The sequence below is a fragment of the Argopecten irradians genome, chromosome 11 (genome assembly GCF_041381155.1).
Source record: "Argopecten irradians isolate NY chromosome 11, Ai_NY, whole genome shotgun sequence".
NCBI classification, from domain to species: domain Eukaryota; kingdom Metazoa; phylum Mollusca; class Bivalvia; order Pectinida; family Pectinidae; genus Argopecten; species Argopecten irradians.
The window spans coordinates 8,710,021-8,722,266 of NC_091144.1; the positions used below are offsets into that span (position 1 = coordinate 8,710,021).

General features: G+C 34.3%; 1 protein-coding gene across 6 annotated transcripts in view; it reads left to right on the top strand.

Annotated features, from left to right (window-relative positions):
- The first annotated feature begins 1,418 nt into the window (after positions 1-1,418).
- LOC138334692 (dopamine receptor 2-like) overlaps positions 1,419-12,246 on the top strand; it is a 108,822-nt gene continuing 97,994 nt past the window's right edge. For 4 of the 6 annotated variants that reach the window (XM_069283363.1, XM_069283365.1, XM_069283359.1 and 1 more), the window contains exon 1: positions 1,419-1,866. The gene's annotated coding sequence lies outside the window, so the exon portion shown is untranslated. Of the gene's footprint in view, positions 1,867-2,374; positions 2,664-12,246 lie in introns of those variants that run through there. The other 2 variants (XM_069283361.1, XM_069283362.1) reach the window with 2 other exon arrangements.

Here is a 12,246-nt window from a genome sequence, read left to right on the forward strand (position 1 = left end):
TCACTAGCGTGTGTGTATACAGGATAGTCGCGGATTTATCGCCCTCCGCGAACATGGAATGAAACGAGACAATCTAAATTAATTGGATTTATTTCATATGTTACATCAGAAACCCTTCCCATCAGTGATGTTTGTTATGTCATTGCACATGTTTTACATACACAGATATTACCCACATGTCTGTTTAATGCCGCTGTAGTACCTACCATACCGTTTAGTGGAACTCTTTGTCCTTTTGTAGTGCTATTTTACTGAAGCATGACGCTGAAGACACCAAACAACAAACACCACGCGGTCACATTATACTGACAGCGCGCGAACCAGTCGTCCCACTCCCTTAATGCTGAACGCTAATCAGGAACAGAAACTTCCACAAGACTTTAGTGTGTCTCGGCCAGGGGATAGAGCCTACCTCACATGGTTAAGATCGAACTAATAAAACGTTCTAAGATCCATTTTATTGAAATAAACAATCATTTTGGGATTTAGTATCAATAAACTACAACATCACTTTTAATGGTCCGAAAGTACTTTGTTAAAGTGTATTTTAAGCAGAAGCAGAAACCACCATTTTTATAGACTATAGTGTCTTGGTCAGGGGACAGAACTCAACTCAGAGCCTTCAAGTATAATAAAGTAAGTTAGGAAGAGAGAAAAGATAAGATCCTAGATTTAGTCGCCTTTTACAGTCATGCATTTGGCAGCAGGTACAATTCTAACGCCCTATCAGCAGGTTCAGAACGACTAATCGAAGTCTAATTCAGAAAAAAACCTTAAGAGCTGGTGACCTTGCAACCATGACATCAAATCGTTTAACTGACTTTATAACGAGACCAACATTGAATTATTATGAAACGCAGAAAACACAAAGGATTAAATTTTGAAAAAAAGAAATATGAGAGAAGCATTATAAGGATGGTAAAAGAAAGAAATGTAGTTTACGATGCTCGGGCGACCGAATCATTTGTTTATATGTCTAGCTGAAATGCTATATTTAGCATTAAATATTAAATTACGCGTTTTTGCAATAATTAAAAACTCCAGGTATTTCTATAGAATTATTCAGGTGCGCTCCTTTTGTTGTTCACATGCGTCCTTGAACAAACCTTAGACCGTCTAATACAATGTAATGGTAAACGATAAAACTGTCTGTCTCTGTTGTATTGTTAGCTTTAAACTGTAGATCGACATCTTAGTTGTTTTTCCCTTTCTATTATGTAAACATCTGTTACCAAAAATATGTTTCACATCTTATCAGTATCTATCAGGGAACAGCGACAAAATCATACAGCAAATATCTATTTTATTATGAAAGCACCCGCAAAATTAATCATCCACTACATCTTCCCCACGTGAGAAGCCAAACAAAGACCTGATCGAAGGTGTTTACCTTTAAAATTCTCTACAGTTGGTCGGACGCACATTCTTACTCCGTCCGGTTAGATAATTAGAGTGGAGTGATGTGTGGGACAGAAAGAAACACAAACCTACACTTTAAAGGCTGTATTGTAGTCACGAGTAATGGAGGAATGGGTGTCACTCAGTCCCGTAATCTATAATCGCCGAAATGAACATGTCGCTTTAGGACTGACAAAGAAAATGTACTGCATTCTTTTTTCAATTACAGTCTAATTATTTGGATAGGACATTTAATATCTACATGACTGATTCGAAAGAAATGCTATGAATAGATCGGATTGTGATCCAATACCCATAGGTAAATGTGTATTTACTGTAGTAAGTGACAGTGAGGGAGAACACCCCGGATATGTGGAGTAACATTAACGTGTACCTGATATAATGAGAATGTTTGGGCTTTACCCGGTGGATATACATATATGCAAAATGAAATAACGGATAAAGCAGGTAGGTTTATTTCTTAAGTTTTACCGAGTTACATCTACATATCAGACAACTGAATGCGGCGTAGGTCACAAAACGCATCGCGTTGTTTGCACACTGCAAATTAATTCAATTAGTTAGAAACATTTTTATTGTGAATTTAGAGCCCACTTGTTGGATTATGCACATGCTCCGGCAGCAATGGAACATGGAAACTGGTGGGCCCTCTTGATGAAATCTAGTAATTGAAAACATCAATTTTATACCCTCTCTAACACGCCATCCGCAGACTGTAAACACAGCCAGTCAATGCTAAGTCGCTTTCCTAATTTCAATTATTGTAATCATGTACATTTCTGTATTCCATCTTGCACGCGCTGTGCTATTTTCTAGGCGTTATGGCTAATTTACAAACTTCAGAAGACGGCACCACTCCACACTGTCCCTGGATAATTGTGTTATCTTAAATATCCCTTTTATACCTGAAAGCTTTCGGAAAACACTAAAAAGGTCCCTGTTTCTGTACGCAAGATATCAGATCGTCAAACTGAAATGACCTTTGGTACAACTGACAAATTAAAGTGGTCAATAATCCACGTATTACGGCCATCGGACATGTAATGACCGATTACTCTCAGTAGACACATAACACATCCACCTGATCTGTAGATATGGATTGTGTTGTCTTACAGAGGACAATCCTTGCAGTGACCTTTGCGTTGTATTCGTCCCTGGAGTTGTTGATACTAGAAACCTGCAGTAAATCACCATTCCATCGCTCCATTACCAGGCTTTCACATTAAATGATTCCACAAGGGACGGTAAAGACATTTTAATGTTTGTTTAACGAAGTTGGTCTTTGTTTTAATGACAGTTTTATGGCCAAGAGTATTATTTTCATGTAGCTGTGGATGTTTAATTCAGAAGACCAATGCTAATACATCTCTTCTGCTTATACAACAATTTATCGACAAACGCTGTGTTGACTAGGTAACATTTTTAGAAGTTACTTGTTTTATATAATTTAAGTAGCAACATGAAATATATCAACGCTCTGTGCATTTTATCATCCATATTGTTTAACGGGTCACCATACCAACATTACCAAACGGTGATTCCACGCTTGTCTACGCCTGTTTCGTTAAAAATAAATACAATATATATATAAAAAAAATAATCCTTAAGTAATGACATCCCTCAGAATATGTTAATTCTGTTATTTTGTATTTCAAAATAGATTTTAAAAAAAAGCTTTAACATTTTCATATATTGTGTAGTGTTATCTTTCCGCCATGGAATATATTGCCTTATTAGAGAGCCAATATTATATTATTAAATACTTATACAGTAAATACAATGTTATTTAAAAGAAAATGAAAAGTAGCTCGAAGTTTGAGAGCCATCGGAATCACGAGATCTTGGAGTTGACCAATCAGAAACGCCGTAGGTGCTTACACTGGAGTGTGTAAACATAAATGATAACCAACTGCTATGGAATTTATCACTTTTGTTTTCTATTGTGAAACATGCATACTTGGGATATACTACGATATATTAAAAATATGAAAAGATAAAAATACAAATAGTAAACTAAAGTAAATCCACCAATTTATATATATATATATATATATGCCGATAGTATACAAACTTTAAAAACATACAGTGTGTATCAGTATCTAATTAACGTTCAAATTACATGACGATAAAACAATTGGTGGATAAAATTGGATGTGTTTCATCTGACTTATTTTTAGGTAAAAAACATCATTGGAATTTTTGAATTAAGATACATCGTGTTACATACATGCAGTATGCGGTTTTGGCCCCAGAGATATTCCCGCATGGTGCAAACAGTGACTGTATAACTGAATCATTTGGGAGTAACAAAAAAAACACAAAAAGCCAGCCTTAGACGAAAATTAGAAACAAATTTTGTTATTGAGTAGAGGCATACTGATGATGGTTCATTGTTATATGGTTGAGTACGTGACAAGCTTCATTAGAGATTGTGGTGTCCTAGATTGACAATAAACATGACGTCATAACGGAAAATGGCAGAACGAAATGTTTTTAGGGCATTAGTTGTTTTACTATGTAGAGTTTTTTAGACACGTGATAAAATGCCTCTTTTGTTCGATTGATATTTTTTCATTTTGGTGTTTACAATCGCCAAGGATCGATCTGATAAAAACGCTTTAAGATCCATTTCATTAAAGTAAACAATCGTTTGGGATTAAGTATCAATTCAGCATCACGTTTTTGTGATAAGAACACGGATCTTGTATTTCCAAAATGAATTAATTAGCCATTGCTTATTTGCTGGCACACATTTAATATAAAGAAAAGGAAATAATCAAGCCTCAAGCCCATCTGCTTTACCTGAAATATTTATCTATAGAAATACATACTCATACGGGATTTGACCAGCCGGAATTAATCTAGAGATAAACATCAAAACGAAATGGATTTTTTGAAATATTTGAAGATGTTCTTCTCGAGATTGTGTTTTATAAAACATGTATTTACTGTTAAATCAACATTAAAATAGGCTTTATTTATATGTATTATCTTACAAAAACATACACAGTTCTTATTTATGTCGCTTTGTTCTTGACATAAAATGTAAACAGTTTTCTTTTTTTATGCTAGTGTATACCCTGTGCGGCTGTGATTGTGATCATTACTTACGATTAGTATCTCCTAAACGCTTGACAGTATTGTCAAAGATCCAACAATTTCCGCCCTTTTTATCCCAAAAAATCACAGTAAAGTGATAGGTGAAAGACAGAAGCAATCTGTTGCTATCTCATTCTTTTGAAATGATGTAAATAACATCTTATAACCCTGAACACATATTCAGCGATGAGATCTTATGAAATATGTCTATTTCGTAGCGTGTGAGGTACGATGAATAGAAACGCTCAGGAGACTAAGATTAGCGCCCCGGAACATTTCACCGAGACGCTCCAGTCAACGTCAACAACAGGAGTTCCATTTGTGATAGGAACCACACACTCAGCCGGTATTCATCTTTCAACTATCGGCTAAATTGTGTCAGCGAATAAAAATGATATGTTCGTCCAATATCTGTACCACTTGCAGAATGTTCTACGGTTAAGACGTTTATTCATGTAAAAAAATTAGTAACACCCAGGACTACATTCTTTCGAGCATGTAGACATAGGTGTACCGGAATTTCGGGACACTTCCGGTAGTTGCGATCCCAAGAGGTGGGGACTCCACCTAATAATAATTATTGGTCTTGAGTAAGGTGTTGACTGTCCAATAACGAGAAAACCAATTCCACAGCATGAAACATATAGATGTATTTTCTAACGAAATGGCTGATGGGGTATTGTAGCAATGGGTGCCATTATGACGGCTACATAGATAGTAGTTACGGGAACAGAACCAACGAGTCAGGTCAAGATGGAGACACGTGAGTGTAATTACCCGACCCGGTTATACTCCCATACTGTTAACCTCATTCATAAAAGTCTCTGTAGATCACAGATTAACAAGAGACGAATATCTCCTTTAATAGAAAACAGGGAATCTCATATCCCCATCGGAGTATATGTAATCGAGTTGTGTGTGTTTACAATTACATAGTGTAATGACATACAGCCATGTTATATTTACTTCTACCCGTAATCCTTATCAACCTGAGTGGTTTTTATCGTTTGAACTGCATGCTGGTAAACATGAAACTGCAAACATCTTATAAAAACAATTGCTCTTGGCTTTTAAACTTTAAACATTTGATAGCTACATGTATACCAAAAGTAGTTCTAATGACATTTGCATGACCTATTTTTGTCATGTACGATTGCTTCATCCATGTGCTACTTTGATCATTTATCTTTGATTCTAATGGCTATTTCTCCTTAACGCTTTCAACACAAACCAATCTAATGTTTTGATTGTAGACATGTCATACTTTCCAACAAAATTCTTACACTTATCCCGAAAATTTAGAACTTTGAAACTGTGCTCTGTTTAAACAGATGGACGATGTAAAGCTATGCTGGGGTTGATGGATGGTTTTATCATAACACAAGCCACACTGGTTGTTTTTCTGTAAGAGTACTAGTCGTTAATGTCAAATGCATATTTGTATTATTTTGTCGTACATCGAGGTCTCATGCCGCAAGGTTGTGCACCAATATATTGTTTGGCTACCCAAAACTACATAAAAGTATAATGTTTAAATCACTAAACAATCATATACAAACTGGTGGTGATGTACTGTTGTTGAGTGACGTCATTAAGTGGTTTATTTTGCCAGTCTATTATGGTGGGGAGAAGTGTTATATGTTTTTACATCACGGGCATGCGTGCACGTCAAATCCCTGTGGATGTCTACTTTTACCGTCTGAGGACCACCACGCATGGCGTATTATTACTTGGAATCAAAACATCCCATCCCTCCGATAATGTAGTCCGGAATGTTTACCAGGTACTTAGCTCATGGGAGACGTGTTATTGTTATCTATCCGGAATATTAGCTTTCCCTAACGCCGGGCATCTACCTACCGTGGGTAAGGAAGTCCGGAAAGTACATGCTAATATGTTAACCAAACAAAAGACACATGGAAGTTGAGTACTGTCCAGGTTTCAAAATATCCCTACAGTAGCGATTATTTTTCATTAGTAATCTAGAAGCAATGTATTCTAGCATAAATTCTATTTCATCACAAATTACCTGAATACGGAACGTATGTATATTTTTCTCTGTTGGTAATAATGATCTTGCCAACTTCCATCTGTAATCATTATGATTTTCATTTGATACAAAATATGTTTTTCTTATTTCGCTTCAAAATGATTGACTGTTGAAAACATATTTTATATGATAATCCAAATAACATACACGCACCGCATACATGGGAGGTCGTCCTTACATGACCATATCTGTTAATAGCACGTTAATTAATCAAACAAACAAAATGTTCAAAATAATTTCCATTTTACACAATCTAAGTTGTTTATACACTTAAAGATTAAACATTTTCATAAATATATGTTTCAAACGTACATGTATATCAAATATAATTATTCATTATTTATTAAGAAATATTTTGACACAGCGATAACACTAAAACCATAGAAACACAAGCTTGATTTTATCTCCCGGCGCCTCGCATAAAGATATATGTCTTATATCCATTGACCTTGTGCTGCGGAATACTTTTATCTAATTTATCATATCATTATACTAACTTTGTTCTTATGAAAATTGAGCTTGATATTTATAGGAATTCGCACACTCCCATCGAGTATCTAGAAATAAATACTACAAAGACTAAACCATTGTGAGTACATAAGACTGGGGTAATTCTGACAGACGCTACAAATAGCGAAATCAACAGATTACATTGATTGATGGATATCTCCAAGGCCAATTTTCTTATCCGGAAACGTGTCTACGCGCATAACTAATTATACTCGATAGGGGGCGCCCCACGTTAATTCTGCAAATGTGAATACATATATCCCAAACTAATACCATGTCAATCTCAGGAATTACGCGAAACTAAAATTACTATCTAACTGATGTCTTATAAGTATGACTTTGATTTAAAACATACCAGTCATCAAAGCTATTTAGCCCGCTGTAGTTTATTTGTATATTTTCTTTTCAGCTCTTTGATTATGAACACGAACGGCAATAGGTTTTTAGGTAATGTTTGTTGTCCGATGGCAGGCGATAAATCTAGTTATCTAGTTTGCTAAACGTTTTATGTTTGTCAAAAATCAAATTCAGAAATAAGTACTGTTGTTGAGGACTTGGTAGAATGGGTGAGAACGCAACAAACATGGGCTGAAATTGTCTCAAAAGATACATTTTAGATTTGATTTACTTTGGTTATATCGTGTTTAAATAGGACCATATACCTGCACAAAAAGGTAACATTCGTGATGCAGATGATACGTACAGCCATACCATGGGCATCACAATGTAAACCTTAATTTTCGTGGAGACTTAATTTCGCGTTTTCATACCTAAAGACCTTTTCACAGAGATTAAGTCAAATGAATCTTATCATATTATATATACTCATTTTCGCCACTTATTACCGCTCGCGAAATACGCGGATTTTAATCGCTGAAATAAGTTTGTTTTTAATATTAAAGTTCAAAAAGGTATGCTTTTCTCTTTATTTCTTGAGGATAGAAAGTATCGATGGCCTGTTGATAGTGTTCTCTTCGATGGCAGATCAATTGTATGTGTAACTGGTACTTGTTTGTAAGCTAAGATACTTTTATCCACTTACGTTATAAAGAGGCTTACAGGTATAAAATTGTTATAGAGAATTTAGGGCTAAACAAACATAGTTTCCGCCTCATCAGACATATCCTATAGGACCATATGTAATACTGGTGGATTCCACCTGGTTGTATCCATCGGTCGACTGAACCACAAGTATTAGAAGGACTACAATAGCCGGAGGCTGTTACTATTATCAAAACTCCATTACAGGTCCGGCTCAGTAAGCTGTAATAACTATATATACGGGTAACGTTTGAATTAAGCGATTGTGTTGATGTAGACATTAGCATGTTGATATTTGTGTAAATATCGGTTTGTTAGCTATTAGCTTTTGTAATATCACTAAATATAACTTAATATACTCGTATATAAATATGCAAGGTAAACACATAAACATTGTTCCATAAGTAGATCTAGACTTAAAATAGTAATTCTCTGCTTCTTTGCAATTGGATATAAAAACCAAACAACTTAAGAATGTAATAATCTTATGCAGTATCCATTTAAAATAATTTCAATGATAAAATAGAAGATTGATAATAAGCTTGCAATTGCAATCTTTGTGAATTACAGACACGATAATACAGCATACAATGTATGTATATATATTATAAAACTAGAAATGGAAAGGTTTAAACCTGGTACATTGGAATGCTGTGTAACCTTATTGTACTTAAGTATGACACTTGTTTAAATTTGTATGAAGCATTCGTTGTTAACAGACTTACGACACACATGTATATCTCGCCATATGGTCTACACATGTAGAACGATACTGAACTCCTACGCGATTAGACCTTAATATTTTTATAGATGGCACTGTTATAAAATACTACACAGACTACAAAGTAATCTCGTGAAAATAATTAAGATCAAAACAGTATGGAACCTATCTGATGTCATTGTAACACGTGACGCCGTGTTTACCTCAGATATGAACACGTGAATTCAACACCAGTTTCGTGTTTTGATTTCATACATAATTTTTGGCATAACAACTTAAAGGAGTTATCTTATTCTGTTATGTTTCTTGAAGAAAATCAATATCTTGACGATGAAATGATATGACTTTGTTTTATTATGAGTATATGTTTTTGTAACATCGGTAGTTGATTTTACACGTGTCTATAGCGTCTGTTGTTAGGGGTTTAAAGTGCTATATATAAATGTCACGTGTACTTCATCGACGTTAACGTCCTTACAACGTCAAATAACCGATTCTAACATGTAGAATTGTGATTGATAGGAATGGATAAACATTATTTGAAAAACATACATCGGTTGTAACCTTCAAGATACGCCAACACAAGCCGATATCACTCTAACCACGGGACAACTAGTATTGATAAGAAGCTCTCTATCGATATGGTAGGTAATTGAGTATGTATGTGTACTTTAATACCATACAATGATATTATCACAGCTAGTGAAGCAGCCAAAATAGTATTTAACAGTGAATGGTTACATTAAGACAATCTACTGAAGGTTGTTAATGCTCTAACATGTCTTTTTTCTGATGCATTTTATTTAACAAAAATAGTAAATGCCCATTTGTTTTTAATCATATATGACATTTAGCTTTTTTAAAATTATATATGACATATATAGTTATTTTTTAATCAGTTATGACCAATATAGCTTCAAGTTTAGAGTAATACTCCTGCACAAATATGTTGTTCTGATAAGAAGAGTTGTATAATCGTAGTTTTATATCAGATCTTGATAGATAGGTTGGTTGATAACAGGTATTGCTGATTAAGTATTTTGGAGACTGCGGTATGTTACTGGTCTGTCTCATTGTAATGGCGAGAGCCTCGGTGGATTAATTGTCGATTTCACTTAACCTGGTTTTACCAGAGCTGTAAACTATAATTGGATTCGTTTTGAGCTGTAATGTAGGATTATTGAACCATATATACAGGCAGTACTGTTATTAATTATTGTTATGAGATAACAACGCTGGTTTTTTTTTCATTTAACTCACAAACAAATGCTGGTTTTTTTTTCATTTAACTCACAAACAAAGAAATGGTCTAACACAATGTATGTGTTACAAGAGGAGAACATCTTTCTTTAAGAAGCCTTTATGATAATGACAAATCTGAAATAACTTCTCGAATAGATACGAGGTGACTGGGAGTGAAGAGTTATCATAGACCGAAACATGAGTAAATCTGACAAACGGAAATTCATTGAATGTACGAGGCTTAACTATAGCTTAATTACTGATCTAGTTCAAGATAGATACATAAGTGAAGACATGGAGGCATAAAAGTAACCTAATTACTTACATTTGTGTACAGGTAATGTGTTTCCCGTAAAAGCCTTATTGAGGGATAAGTATATAAGTAACCAGACTTAACTTTATGACCTCTAACTGTGATGACTTGACCTTTAGGATTTATTTAATATCTTTTATATTGATATTTATCACGATTTCGGCATATTTGATCTAATGATATTTGATTTGTGTAGAAGTGTTTCTTTAGATTTTGATTCTAAGTAGATAACTGGTCAGGTCGAGCTGATGTATTGCAAAACAAATGTCAGATTATAAGGAACTAAAAACCACCCAGTTATTGTGTTGTGCGATATGTATATCTATATTTAACATTGTTCATGTGGTGCCAGACACGTCATATTAGCGTAACTGTATATCACGACCGATTTTTATCCTGTATCTGTAAGCCTTGTACGTAATATACGCCCCCGTCATATATAGTGTGACTATTCAGGAGAAAATAGTACAGGTGATCGTATTTACACAGACAGTATGACACCAAAGCTATTAAACTGATTTCCTGAAACCTTTGGGTTTGATTGGTTAAGGACCTACCCCTATCAACCAATAAAAATAGAGTCAAACAAATTTGATCTATCAAATGTAATCAGATAACTCAACTAGTCTAATTTTAAGACGTTATAATTAAGCCACGATTTGATGAAACTGATAGATTAAGCTCCTATTGGTGACATTACTGCTTCAGTAACCATTTGGAGATTTGTTTTCTCATCTACCTTATAAATAGTTGCTTTCATAGATTAAACATAATGCAAATGCGATGTCAAGTTACTCTAGTTAATGCTATAACGATGCTTATCCAATATTCATTCAGTATGTAGTCCATATACAGCAGTTGGATTTATATAAATCTAAATACCTATGCTGGCTTTTACAATTTATTTTTTATGTTGATTCTTTTATTTAGTGTATGAACTATAAAGCACCATTATGTTTTCGTAATATTTTTAATCGGAAAAAATACAGGATTTTGCTAAATGATAGAAATGATGGCGATATTTCTTAATTAAACATGCCGTAGTTAATCAGGATTGTAGCGATGATTGGAAAACATCAGGAGATTCTGTTATTTACGCTTTGTTGGTGCCACAGTCTACACGTAGGTAAAATTACATATGAGGGCCGCCTTGTATAACCTTTGACCCCCGGTATGTTTGTCAATTGATAGCTGTTGACAGACGACGCTAATGCATTGTCATCTTTTTTTCGTCTTTTTTTTTTTTAAATGAGTCTCTATAAACATTATTAAAATCCTACTTAAATATATTAAAAACTATTATCAGAGATTGGCTAATGAAAATAAAGTAAGGGAGTTAATCATGGTAAGTCAATTACTTAGAAATAAGCAAGTATGAAGCGAACAATCAGTTTTGCAAAATATCATACGATTAAGAGGCAATTGACGTGTATTTCTCAACTTAGTAATACTTCGCTCCTTTGTATTGTTTTGCGTACAAATGCGTGATTAAAGTTATCAGAATGGAGTATATAAAATATGAAATAGTGTTTTTATTTCGGAACCAAGATGAACATTGTAAACATTGAATCATTCTCAACATGTTTTAAATTTTCCCATGGTGTCGCTGGGATTCTCTGGTGATCATCCGGGTACGTACATGCACATAGGCAATTTTCAAACAAACTTATTTACGTGTTCAATTTAAATATATTTGCAATGTGCATTTTTTAGAAACTGTACATTCATAAGGATCTTCGATGTTTAGTTTGTAGAACAATCATAAAAATGTGTGAGACTTTTACAACTACATATATCAATCCATGTTGGCGTGAGTCTTAAATGCAAGTCCTTCGTAAGACGATACAGTAT